The 12,601-nt window shown below is 34.1% G+C and overlaps 1 pseudogene; it reads left to right on the top strand.

The window, feature by feature from the left end:
- The first annotated feature begins 1,376 nt into the window (after window positions 1-1,376).
- Window positions 1,377-2,211, top strand: LOC143640365 (E3 ubiquitin-protein ligase SH3RF1 pseudogene; annotated as a pseudogene).
- The last annotated feature ends 10,390 nt before the right edge of the window (window positions 2,212-12,601 follow it).

The raw sequence follows: 12,601 nt of genomic DNA, 5'->3' as shown, positions 1-12,601 counted from the left end.
TCAAGATATGATGGGATGTTAGGTAAAGCAGAAGGTCAATGCCAAGGGAGTCACAAGTGAAAGTCATTGATTTATCCAAAAACATGATTTCCAATACTTGTAAGAGCCACCACCTCATAGCAGCTGAGCACAGTAAAATACTCCAGGCTAAAGTGTACTTGCCCCTTCCAACTTCTCCATCATGTTAGTCAGGATCGCCTGCAGGGTATGCAACAAGAGGAATTGCTCCAGTCCAAAGGTGTTGATGTACAGGTCCTGGAGGACATTCTGCAATGAAAGAGTGAGAGGTGTAAATATGTCACTAGTTTCAAGCCCCATCTATCTTGGTTTCTATCCTTCATCTGCTTCAGATAAAGAGTGAAGGTAATTGTCAGTTGCCCATCACCACATGACACTGTCATTACTGCTCTTTTTTTATCCATTTTTAAACTCAGGGTAACAAGTGATGCCACATCTGGAGTGTGTATCTTGGCACACACTGCATTGGAGCTTTGTCTGTAGTTCCTGTGGTTCCCTACAACAGGGACTATTACTACTACCAGAAAAAAAAAAGAAAGCAGAGAAGTTAGGTAACTTTTTCAAAGTAACAGTCACAAAATATTCTAGACAGGATAGAAATTTGGACTATTCCATCTCTCACGTATTGGTTTCTATCCCACCAAGAATTCTGTTGATTTAAAAAATAACATTTAAGGCTGCTTAAGTGGGAAGCAATGACACCTGTGTAATGTGTCTATGCAGAGAGGGGGAGGAGCAGAGAGGAGTTGCCAGGGGCCACCGGGCCTGCTTTAGAGAAATAGGGAGCAGCAGGGATGTCTGGGTGGAATCTGCTTTGGCCATGGCCACAATTGCAGGGACCAAGAACAAGGTGGAGAAGGCAACGTGCAAGAGCAAAGTCTGAAATGGATGTCACATGAATCATTTTAAGAGCTGCACACAACTATGAACATTTCTGAGGCCTTTTCTCATTAAAGTATATAAAAATGAATGAATTTGCCTGCTTGGGTATTTTGGAGTGTCCTGGATGCTTCTGCAAAAGTCTTGCCTTGTCACCACAGGTTTTGCAAAGCATGTTTGCTGTGATAAGTTCCCTCAGTTGTCCCGAGTGGAGCATAACGGTTGACTCCCAAGATGAGCTTCCAAGAAACATTCTGCTGGTCAGGCTTCTGAATGGCATTAAGCAGACACTTTGGAAACCTAGCCAGTGGGTGCAGTAGGACTAATTGCACAAATGTATTAATGGTTAGGGCAGCACTTTCACTAACTGTAATGCAAAAATCTGTAGAGCTCCCAGTGTAGATGGCAGCCTTGGGTGCAATCCTGGAGGCCCCAGTGAAGGGTATACCTGTTACCATTTCTTAAAGCATTTCATAACTATGAAAACAAGAGCCTGGAGACTTAAATTCAGCAAATGTGGCATCATCATTTTTTGGCGACACATTGTTAAAAACTGGCTCCACAGGATATGTCAATGGGATCCATGGCTTTTTTTCTGAAGCAATTTGGTTCAAATTATTAAACCATCGTCTCAGCCCCTACCTCAGTGAAAATCACTTTATGACTTTGAAGTGCAAGACAAAAAAATCAGCAAATAATAACCACCGTTATTATTTGTTCTGACCGTGATACAAAGAGTGAATGAAAGGTGTGCTGGAGGAATGTTGGCAGAAAAAACTGAAATATTTCTGATTTCCTACATTGAGTTTAACTTTGCTGCTAAGCAGCTGACAAAATGGGGTAATCCTTCCATGCCAGGAGTTGATACTAAAGAATATACCTCAGCAGCATTTCAGAGCAGCACTGCCCCAAACCACTTCAACACCAAGAAGAACACCAAAAAGCAGCACTTCTTCACTTCCTTCACCATGGCAAACACGTCCTCTCATACATCCCAGAACTGCCACTCCATGGAGATCAGCCCGCCTGACCTCATCAGCTCCAGCAACCCTCAGCTTCCAAAAGAATCAGAGAAATGTCTGGGCTTACTTCATTGCCTCTTATCAGATTTATGTGATTACTGTTGCCTTCATTGTGACCCCACAAACAAGCAGCCCAGTGACAACTGGCCCTTCATTAACTTTCCTGTTGGATGTCCCCTCTCTATATTCCTTTGGAACTTTGAATCTTCTATTTCCAGAATGCCCTTCTCCTGGCTACCACTTTCCTCTCATTTCCATCATGCCAGATATGGTGCTGCATCTGCTGGAATGAGACCCAGTCTCATGAAAGAATATTGAATATTATAAAATGTTAGTTCTACCCAAAATTATCTACAGATTTGTTGCCATCTCATTACAAATTCTAGCAGTCAATATTATGTAAATCTGTATATTAATTCTGAATGTTTATATTAATTCAAAATTTAAACAGTATAGATGATCTCAGAACCTGGGATTATAGTATGGTAAAATTAATTAGGAAGGGATTACTTTTGAGTATTAATTATTACTGAGTTTTGTATGATCTACTTAATTTTAATAATAGTAAGGTTTAATAATTATTTTCAAAATTTATAAAAACTACTCTCATAAATAAAAATATGTGGAATGACTTTAGCAAACAAATTTTTTCAGGTATCCAGGGAAGTTTAGGTATCTATGATTTTCTTACTAGACATTCTCAAGTACTGGAAGAATATTAGCCTAATTAAAAAACAGAAAGAAAAAAATGAAAGAAACTTCAGCCCCTGCCCAAGAATATATAATTTGGTTTTCAAGAGTAAGCAGGTTTTTGAAATTATAAATAGGTCAATTTTTTTCTACTACAAGCATGGCTTTCCTTATAGATTATAGGTGAAGTCTGTGGATTTGGATCTGGAGAAAACTTTATATAATGTTCTACAAGCCATTTAAGAAAAAAAAGGCCATGAAGTTTCATGGTTCCTTTAAAACAATATACATTTTGCTCAAAATGTACTCTTCTGGACCCAAATTGTAAGTCAACCATTGAAGTTGCAAATTGTAGACATAAATGATTTATAATTAAGGTAATCCCAGAAGACTAGAAATTTTTTTTACCAATTATATCATAACAAGTCCAAACCCTTATATCTATCAGATAAATATTGGTTGATGAATGAAACTAACAAGCTATTACTTTTCAATATACCTTCAGGAGAGCCCTAGAAATGCAACTGTGCTGCATTCTTTTAGGAAGTTTCTTCCAACTATTATTCTCTAATTTAAAGATGACACTAGCACAAATTCCTTAAATTTTAATTGGTGGACAGCAGCCTGTGTCTTGTGCATTGTGTAAGTGCCAGTGTCTGAGGTGTCAGATTGTATATATGGAAAGAAGAGCCCCCTGGCTAATAGAGGAGCTAAAACAAAAGGCAGTAAGAGCTATTTTGTTCCGTGAATATGTTTGGACACAGAATACAATGAAGAATGATGATTTGACTGAAGAAGGATTTACAAAGAGTAGTATACAAATAAGAAAAAGTCTAATGAAAATAATGAAGATCTCATTGCTCTGAATAATTGGAGAAATAAATCCTATTTTAAATCAAAGATAATACTGTGAACAGGCCATACTTTATGTTAATATTAACCTACAATTTCCTTCTTACATGCGTTGGTCTTCATCACATTTACAGAACACATCTGTTGTGCTCTGTGACAATCTGGCTGAGTCCTGATTCCTCAAGTTTTCAGATATGACATACTTGTAACACCCCGAGTTATTGAGGTCAACATGAGGATCCTAAGTCCACGAAAATAAAACTCTTCTTCACATTCTGCAATTAAAAACAAGTTAAAAGGAAGGGATTCATAACATAGAGTAATTACTTTTTGAAAAGTCAAGAGACTGTTCTATATGATTTGATTTTTTAATTGTTTTTATGATTTGAATTTTAAACCATCATCATCTTGATGTTTAGAACTTTAATTTATGGAACAATCAGGCAATTTTTATATTTAACTTTAAATACCTGAATATTATAAATCAACTTAGGTGAACATTTTATTTCAGTGAAACTTCTAAACAACTTGTCACTTATATTGTACCAGCAATGATTTGTAAAAAATGATGTGCTAAGTAATCCTAGGGTATAATTTAGGAACGCAAAGAAAACTGTCAAGAAATTCACAGAGATAACATTTAATCAATCTTTGCAGATTAAAGTAATAAATATTAAATTAATCAACACAGCTTAATTGAAGATCTAGTGTAACATATTTTTTATTAGACTTGTTATTAATGGACTTTTAAATGCTACCACAACTTGAACTCTGGGTTAAATATAGATAAAGATCCACTGTTGCAACACAAAAAAAGAAAAAAAAAAAACAGTACTTTAATAGCCCTTTGTTTCCATGGACCTCGTCCTGTTATATAGAGTAAGGATACACAAGACTCCCTCTTTCCTCCCTAGGGTTAGCTACATGTTTGGCAAGATATCAGTTTGAAGGATGTTGAAGTAACTAAAGCAAAATTCTGATAAAAGTACAAGTGCAGTAGCTAAGACTGAAAATAATAAAAGAATTTTTATTGTCTCCAAAGATACTGTTTTCAAATCGGTGATTCTTGTGTTTTTTATTTAAATCTCACAGTAATATAGAGTCATGTGCCACCTAACATTTTGGTAAACCACAGATCACTTATATAATGCATGTACTAAATAGCCAAGCACATAGTAGGCTATACCATGTAGGTTCCAAGATGTGTGCACAATGATGAAACCACCTAAGATGCATTTCTCAGAGGTATCCCTGTTGTCAAGTGCATGACTGTATAATTAAGGATGCTCTGGTATATAGTGGTAAAGACCTGAACGTGCCTCCCAAACCCTTCAGCATTCTCTTCTTGGGTTTCATTTTATCTTTTTTCCTTTCTCTTTTTCAGTTATTGTCCCCTTTCTCTTGGTTCCCATTCATTTGTCTCTCCAGAGAGTGCAAAGGCTGATCACTGGCTGTGGATATAGATTTTCTTCCTGATTGTGAACTTTATTCTGTGTCTTCTTCCACTGGATATTAAAATTAAATAAAGATAAAAAATATGGTGAATCACAGTCACTAAAAATAAGTAAGAGAAAATGTTTGAGAACTTTACTTTTTCACATTTTCTACATCACAATGGTCTTGCCCTCAACTTGAATGACAATACTCTTTAATGTTGAGTAGAATTAGAAAGAAATATGTGATGCACATGTGAGTCCCATGCACACATGTCTGCTACATGAAGCAAATGCACCAATAGCAAGACAGAAGCAGCTTCCTGGCTAGATAGCTAGATTCTTCTGAATGCACAATATCATTCTGATCGATACACAACATGTATGAGGGAAGGACTTCAACCATCCTTACACAGCACAGACCTCTCAGGGGATTTGCAATCTAGTGGCAATATGAAAATAAAGAAAACAAGCAAGATTCTTTCTCCAAGTGCTTCCTTTCTTCTTGGTTAAGGCAGTGTAGGCACGTCCTGCTCCCTCGTTCATTTGGTAACTGTACCACTCAATATAAGCACATATCTGTTAGCACAGGACTTCTTTCCTCGGGATTCCAAATAGGTCCACTTATGATTTCTGAACACCAAGGAGTGGGTTTTTTGGTTTATAACAATAACAGATCCTCAAGGGATCAATAATGTTTCTTTATATTGTTAATGCCAACATCATTTGTACATGCTATTATCTGTACTACAGGTTCTAATTCTCAATAATTTTGCATTATTATCTGCATAAGGGAAGCTTAACAGAATGAAAATCAATAATCCTCACTTTTTCATATTTTGCAGATAAAAGTTATCGTGGTAACAATGTTCTTCCCTTTAGTTCATACTTTAAACCTATGAAACAAGGCAGTTCAAAATTTTTACATTTGAAAGAATGGAAAATAACTGAGTAGGCTTCTAATTTATGTTTTAAATAAGAAGCATACTGGGGAATGATATTGCCCAAATTATATTGTTATAATGGGTGTATATGTAGAAATATGTAGTAATGAATACCATCATTATATATGTATAATTATAATGCACCAATAAAGATATGAAAAATGTGAAAAGCATAGATTGAACTTATCAACAGACACTCTTAGCAATCTTTTCTGATATTGTCTGCCTAAGCCTATTTTCTAAATATATTAAGGACTATAGAATCATCATTACTTCATGAATTCCAAGGTCATTTCTTGGCAGTACCAACAAATAAGGCAAAAATCACATTGAGTTTTTAATAACACAGAATCAAATAGGACAGTGAGGACTTCATCTCAAATTTTGCAAAGAACTGACCTTAGTATCTTATCACGTGAAATTTGGTCTTGCCTCTCAACCAGCCAGGGGCACTTGAATTACCAAAACAGAGTATTAAGGGAATCAAACTAGCTATTATAGATCCAAAATCTTTGTTTTCTGCTACTAAACCCTCACAAATCTCAGGAAAGTTTATCAGATGATGACACAGTCATGGCCAAGTAGTAAAATTTTGTTTTTAAAAAGATGTCAGCTATTTTAGAATAACATAAAAAACAAAGGTTCACTCTTCTTTTGCTTGTCGCATTTGGTTAAGAACATGAGCCAGGGTCCGGGGATATAGCTCAGTTGGTAGAGTGCTTGCCTTGCATCACAAAGCCCTGATTTCAATCTCCAGTACACATATACAAAAACATGTGCCAACATATTTTCTATCCTAGCAGGTCATGCCGTGTGTACAGCCAAAGGAGCACTCCCCCAAGAAAATACAAATGTAGCTTATGCAGTGTTGCATGTTGTGTACTATATGCCCTCAGACCACTACTTCAACCCTAGTTTGATGTGACCCCAATTCAAAATAATTAACCAGTCACTATAAAGAAATTCTTAAAAGCTGAAAAACTAAGGCCAATTGCTTTATTCAAGAGAGCTAAATGTATGCCAGTCAATGTTCTACAATTCCTGCACAGAAAACACCTTTTATTTTACTCCCACACTTCCTTATGCAATTTTTATTGTTGCACTTCTCATCCACGTCTGTTTCCCATTCTTGAGGCACCAAAAATGATATCTACCAGACAGACAGCAGCTGCAAATATATGCGCAGGGAAATAAAAACAACTACTAAAACCTGGACAATGCCTTTTGGTCATATTTCTGAGGAACATCATTTCACTATCTTCAGAAAAATGCCTACTCTCCCTTAATAAAGTGTATAAAGTATAACCCCAACCCAACTCCAGCAACACCAGCAACATCCATTTTATGTGGTAAAATTCCAATTGGTTTATAATATATTTTAATGCTATTATTCTTAATATTACATATATCATCTAAAGGATTTTACAGTCTTCTAAAATGTTTGAAACCACAAACAACAACAACAAGAAGAAATGAGCTTAATAAATTTAAAATATTTAGTCTTCCATAGCAACCATTATCTTAAGTCATGAATAGAACTATCAGTAGCAATTCTGTTAGTTTTCTGCCTAAGAGTTTGGCAGAAGCTCAAGAAGCTTATGTCTGCTCTTGGCTCCATAAGAGAATAAATGTAGTGCCTTCACAACTCACTATATGCTGAAGTCATTTCTGTTGTCAATTTTTTTTCATTTTCACAATAACTTCTGGTTTATGTAATGCAACTTCTTTTCTAAATTGGGTAAAAAAGAAAAAGTATTAAATCATTTATTAACTTTGTGTTTTGTAACCTCCTCTTAATTGAAAACTCCTACCTTACTCTCCTGCCTGAAGCAAATGGTGGACTGTTTAAAATTATACTTGCACTTTTCAGGATTCATTATGATAATCCAATTTTTGATAATACATTATCACAGAAACTCCACTGGGGGTGTATTTATCTAACTACTTCCTTTGAATCGCAACTAATAAAAATACTTAGCAATATGGAGCTGTATATGTACAAATGTAAGATTTTTTTACACTATCATATTATATGTGCTTCTAACACAGAAATTATTTGATAGAGAAAAATAAGAATCTCTCACTTATGTAAAACTGCTTTGCTTTTTAAAAGCTCAATTAAATTTGTTACGTGTGTTTATTATATATATATATTAAGGTCACTAATAAGCTAGTCAGATTCTAAGTTTCAAAACCAAAATTTATATTTAATACTAGTGCTATAATGAGGGCTATAAAATATTCTTATTCCTTTAGATGGAAAAATATTCATGTAAACAATATTTGAACTAAGAAAAGTACCAGCAATATATCAGCAGTAAGTGACTTGATATATTGTGTTCACACTAAATTATATTGCAAGAACTAATCAAATTAACACCTGGAAAATTTACTATTGTAAATGCTATGTAAATTTTTATGTTTTCTACTTTAATTTTGTTCATGTTTACACATTATTTGTTTTCCTTTGCAGACATTCTCAACAAAGAAAGATGATTATTTCCTTCTAAACAAGTAGAAATATCTATTTTTGACAATATTTCTACCTGTTTCAACCTTCTCTGTGCACTGAACTCTCAGCTATTTTCACATGAGATTACGTAAAAAGACAGATATTTTCAAGTTTCTTTTTTAAAAAAAAAACATGTAAAGGATGAAGCTGATTATTTCTCTTTCATTTTGTGCAGTCATTTCAGTCTGCAATTAAGGCATATATAATTATCATAAACAAAAGAAATACAAAATTACAATGATAACCTAACATTACCTTTCACTTACTACTCAACAGGTACTCTTCTCTGAGGGCAAGACCTAAGGAAGTATCAGTAAATATTTGTTGAGTAGATGCCCATATACTCAAAAGCTGAAAATATGAAAATCTATCTTTTCTTTCTCCCTATTTATAAAGAACTACCTTTCAAATTTTAAAATCATAATGGTAGAAACAAATGATTTAGTAATATAGTATTTTCATTGGAAAAGCAAAAACCAAATGTGAAAACTCTACACAGGATGACTCATAGTCCTCACAAGGACCATTTTAAAATTATTCTTAAAGTGGCTTAAATAATAAAAGTTTAATAATGGAATAATTCACTAACCTCAACAAATCTCCTGACCACCACCAACTTCAATCAATTAACGATAGATAAATAACAATGAAATAAAAATTGATGAGCATGGCCTTCTTGGTATACAAAGTTCTACATAGGAATTGAGCATGTTTGGTACATAAATATTGTTTTTTTTTAATTTCTTATTTTAGTTTATTGTTTTGACTTTGAAAAAGAAAAAAATGTAGAAAATGAACAGCCAGTGATGAAGATGGTGTCAAATAGCATGATCTGCTGTTCTGGCCTGTGACTTTTAATACAAAATGTTTAACTCTTGGCAATGGAAACAGGTTTTTTTTTTCTGAACAATAAATATAATAATAATAATAATAATAATAATAATAAGAAGAAGAAGAAGAAGAAGAAGAAGATGATGATGATGATGAAGACAAAGACAAGAATCAATTAGCATGAAACATGTAAACTTTAGAACATTTTATACTAATATCATAGAATGGGAATAATAATTAATATAATGAAGAAGCAAGTGTATGACCATGAATGAAGACTGAGAAGGAAAAGTCAGTTGATATCTAGTAGAGTACTACAGAAGGGGTTTCAAAATAGGATAAAAGTTTAAATTCATGACCCCTAAGACACTCTACCCTAAAAAAGATTTATTTAATTTTAAAATTATCTCTCAATACATATGCATATATAGAGAGAAATCCTAGGATTATTGTTCCATTGTTCACTTTCACTCTGCATTATAAACTTCTCTCTAATACAGGATTTCATTTTAATTGGATAAAAGGGATCCAAAAGGTAACTGTAGTATGTCACCTACATTATTCCCCTCTTCCAACACAATGTTGCAGAACAGGAACAAAAACGCCACACACTCATATTTGCTTTTGGTTTTCAAATAATTTTGACATTTTTTTAGAGAGAGAGAGATTTTTTATTTTTTGGCGGACACAACATCTTTGTTTGTATGCCTGGCGAGCATACTACTGCTTGAGCCACATCCCCTGCCCCTGATTTTGACACTTAAATGATGGTACATGATGGATGTTTTCTGCCCAGTGGAATAATGTATAATGGCATTGAAAGCTTTCCTTTCAATAGTTATGACCAAATGGAATGTTCATAATAATCAAAATGGTAGAACCCATAATCCATAACTCTATTGATGGTGTACAAAAAGTAAAATGCAGGGCTCTGTTGTAGGGCACTCACCTAGCATATGCGAGGACCTGGGTTCGATCCTCAACACCAAATAAAAATAAATACATAAAATAAAGGTATTATAACCATCCACAACTAAAAAATTAAATATTAAAAACAAAAAGAAGAAGCAACACTGCTGGAAGAATGGTGAGAATGAGTGTTAAGTTATAGAGCTTCATGAGAAAATCTAGAGGCAGGAGGACAAGTCAGGAAATCCTAACAATAATTTCAGATATTAAATAATAATGGTTCAGTCTGAATTGGAAATAAGGAATAAAATTAGATTTCATCAGAAAAAAATAAGAATGCTGGTAATGAAGTGGTTATTCAATGAAATAATAATTCTGCCTTTTTGAGACTGGAAGTGCTAATGAGACAAATCATGATCAACTATCTTTAGGTGTGCAACACTAAGCTTGTAAACACAGTTTCTTCTTTTTTACTTGCATTGCCAACTGTCATTACTCACATAGATTATTTCATTAATACTATATAAGTAAGGGGCTGGGGTTATGGTTCAGTGGTAGAGCACTCACCTAGCACATACAGGGTGGTGGGTTCAATCCTAAGCACCACATAAAAATTAAATAAAGGTATTGTGTCCTACTACAACTAAAACAAAACAAACAAACAAACAATAAAAAATATATAAAATATTAGTAACTTTCTTGCCACCAACATTGCTACTTGCCTTCCCTTCCCCCAATGACCCATCTCAAACCATGATCACAAAAACCATATTTTTTTACTTGAAGTTCTTCAAAAACTTTTAAAGGTTTTCAGAATAAAATGAAAACAATTTACATTAGACTATGATCCTCTCTCTACATACATCTGAAACTCATTCCTCACTATGATCTTACAGATACTGTATATAACATCCTAAGAGAGCTTGGAACTATTGAAATCTACAGATTATCCCCATTACACAGGCTACATATAGTCCCTCTTCACCCAGTTGAAGACTCTCAAAGAGTACTGGTGGACTGAAGCACTATCTCTCTGGAAAACATTCTCCACATCTGCATCTACTTTCTTCTCCACCTGAATTCCATACAGGCTGGGTCAGTGGTCTACACTTTGATGCCATAACAACCTGTACACTACCATTACACTCAACCACACAACTTATGAAGAGTTGGTTACAACTGGGTTAGATTGCTCCTGGATCCTCAGGAACTTAAAGCCCAAAATCAGACTATAGGTGCCCTGTCTCACTGATACATGCTTAAATACTTAAGAAGTATTTGTATAATGGGATAACTCATTTGGAGGATTGTTCAGATATTCCAGAAAATCACAGGATTGCAAACCAAAAGAAGATGTATTCTAAGTGTGATTTTGGTCAAATATTTAAATATTTTCCTTTTTTAAAAAAGTATATGAATAAGAATTCTATAATGTACACATTTTAGATAAGATTTTCACTGCACTTTTGCTGACTGTTACTTTTAATCTGGAAAAGAGAAATTTAAGGAAGTGTTTTTCCTACTTCACAAGCACACATTCATGCTGCATTCAGAAACTTCCTAAAAACAAATCAGAACTCCTTTCTTTCAACTGAAGTCTTAATGTTTAAAAACACAAGTTAGTGAAAAATAATTTTTCTTTTCTACTGGGGATTTAACTCAGGGGTACTCAAATGCCAAGACATATCCTAGCCCTATTTTGTATTTTATTTGAAGACAAAGTCTCACTGAGTTGCTTAGTGCCTCACTGCTACTGAGGCTGGCTTGAACTCAGGATCCTCCTGCCTCAGCCTCCCTAGCTTGGAGGATTACAGGCATGGTCCACCTTTCTAACTCTTATATTGTACTATTTTTTAGCATTGCAGAAGATTCAACTAACTGTTAAATGGATTAATTAAAGAGAGCAATTCATAAGGTACTTGACCTTGGAATGTATACCTTGAATTCTTTCATAGTAATTTTATTTTAATATAAATGGTTTCTGGTTTTGATAAAATTAAACTTAGTATGTATTATTTTTCCTCAAATGTGTGTTGAAAAAAGGGGTCAGCACACTGAGAATTAAAAAGAAATCTTAAGTTTTCAATTGTAATGTGCTATTATTTAGCTACTGAAACAACAAATTTCCTCAGAAGTTCTCATATTACCAATGTAAATTTAGTTTTTTCTAAACTTGTATTCCAAAGCTCAATTATGTGTATTTTAGAGCAATGCATTTTTACCTCCTAAGAGAATGCATAAAAAAGACAAGCTACTCAAAAGAAGTGTGTCCATCTTTGCAAGTCAAAGTTTTTCATATTTAAACTTCTAAATATGGTGTATCTTAAAATCAAAAGTTACAGTTAATTGAAGATATTTGGTTCTGTTATGTTTCATCAACTTCAATCCATAAAGAAATTTATTAATTTAATAATACGGTATATAGATTCTGGCAATTTTTAATTGTGAAAAAAAGATAACGAGAGAGAGAGAGAGAGAGAGAGAGAGAGAGAGAGAGAGAGAGAGAGAGAG

This window comes from Callospermophilus lateralis, unplaced genomic scaffold, assembly GCF_048772815.1.
Source record: "Callospermophilus lateralis isolate mCalLat2 unplaced genomic scaffold, mCalLat2.hap1 Scaffold_197, whole genome shotgun sequence".
Lineage (NCBI taxonomy): Eukaryota > Metazoa > Chordata > Mammalia > Rodentia > Sciuridae > Callospermophilus > Callospermophilus lateralis.
The sequence above is the reverse complement of the archived record's forward strand: the minus strand, read 5'-3'. Positions and strand labels throughout refer to the sequence as shown.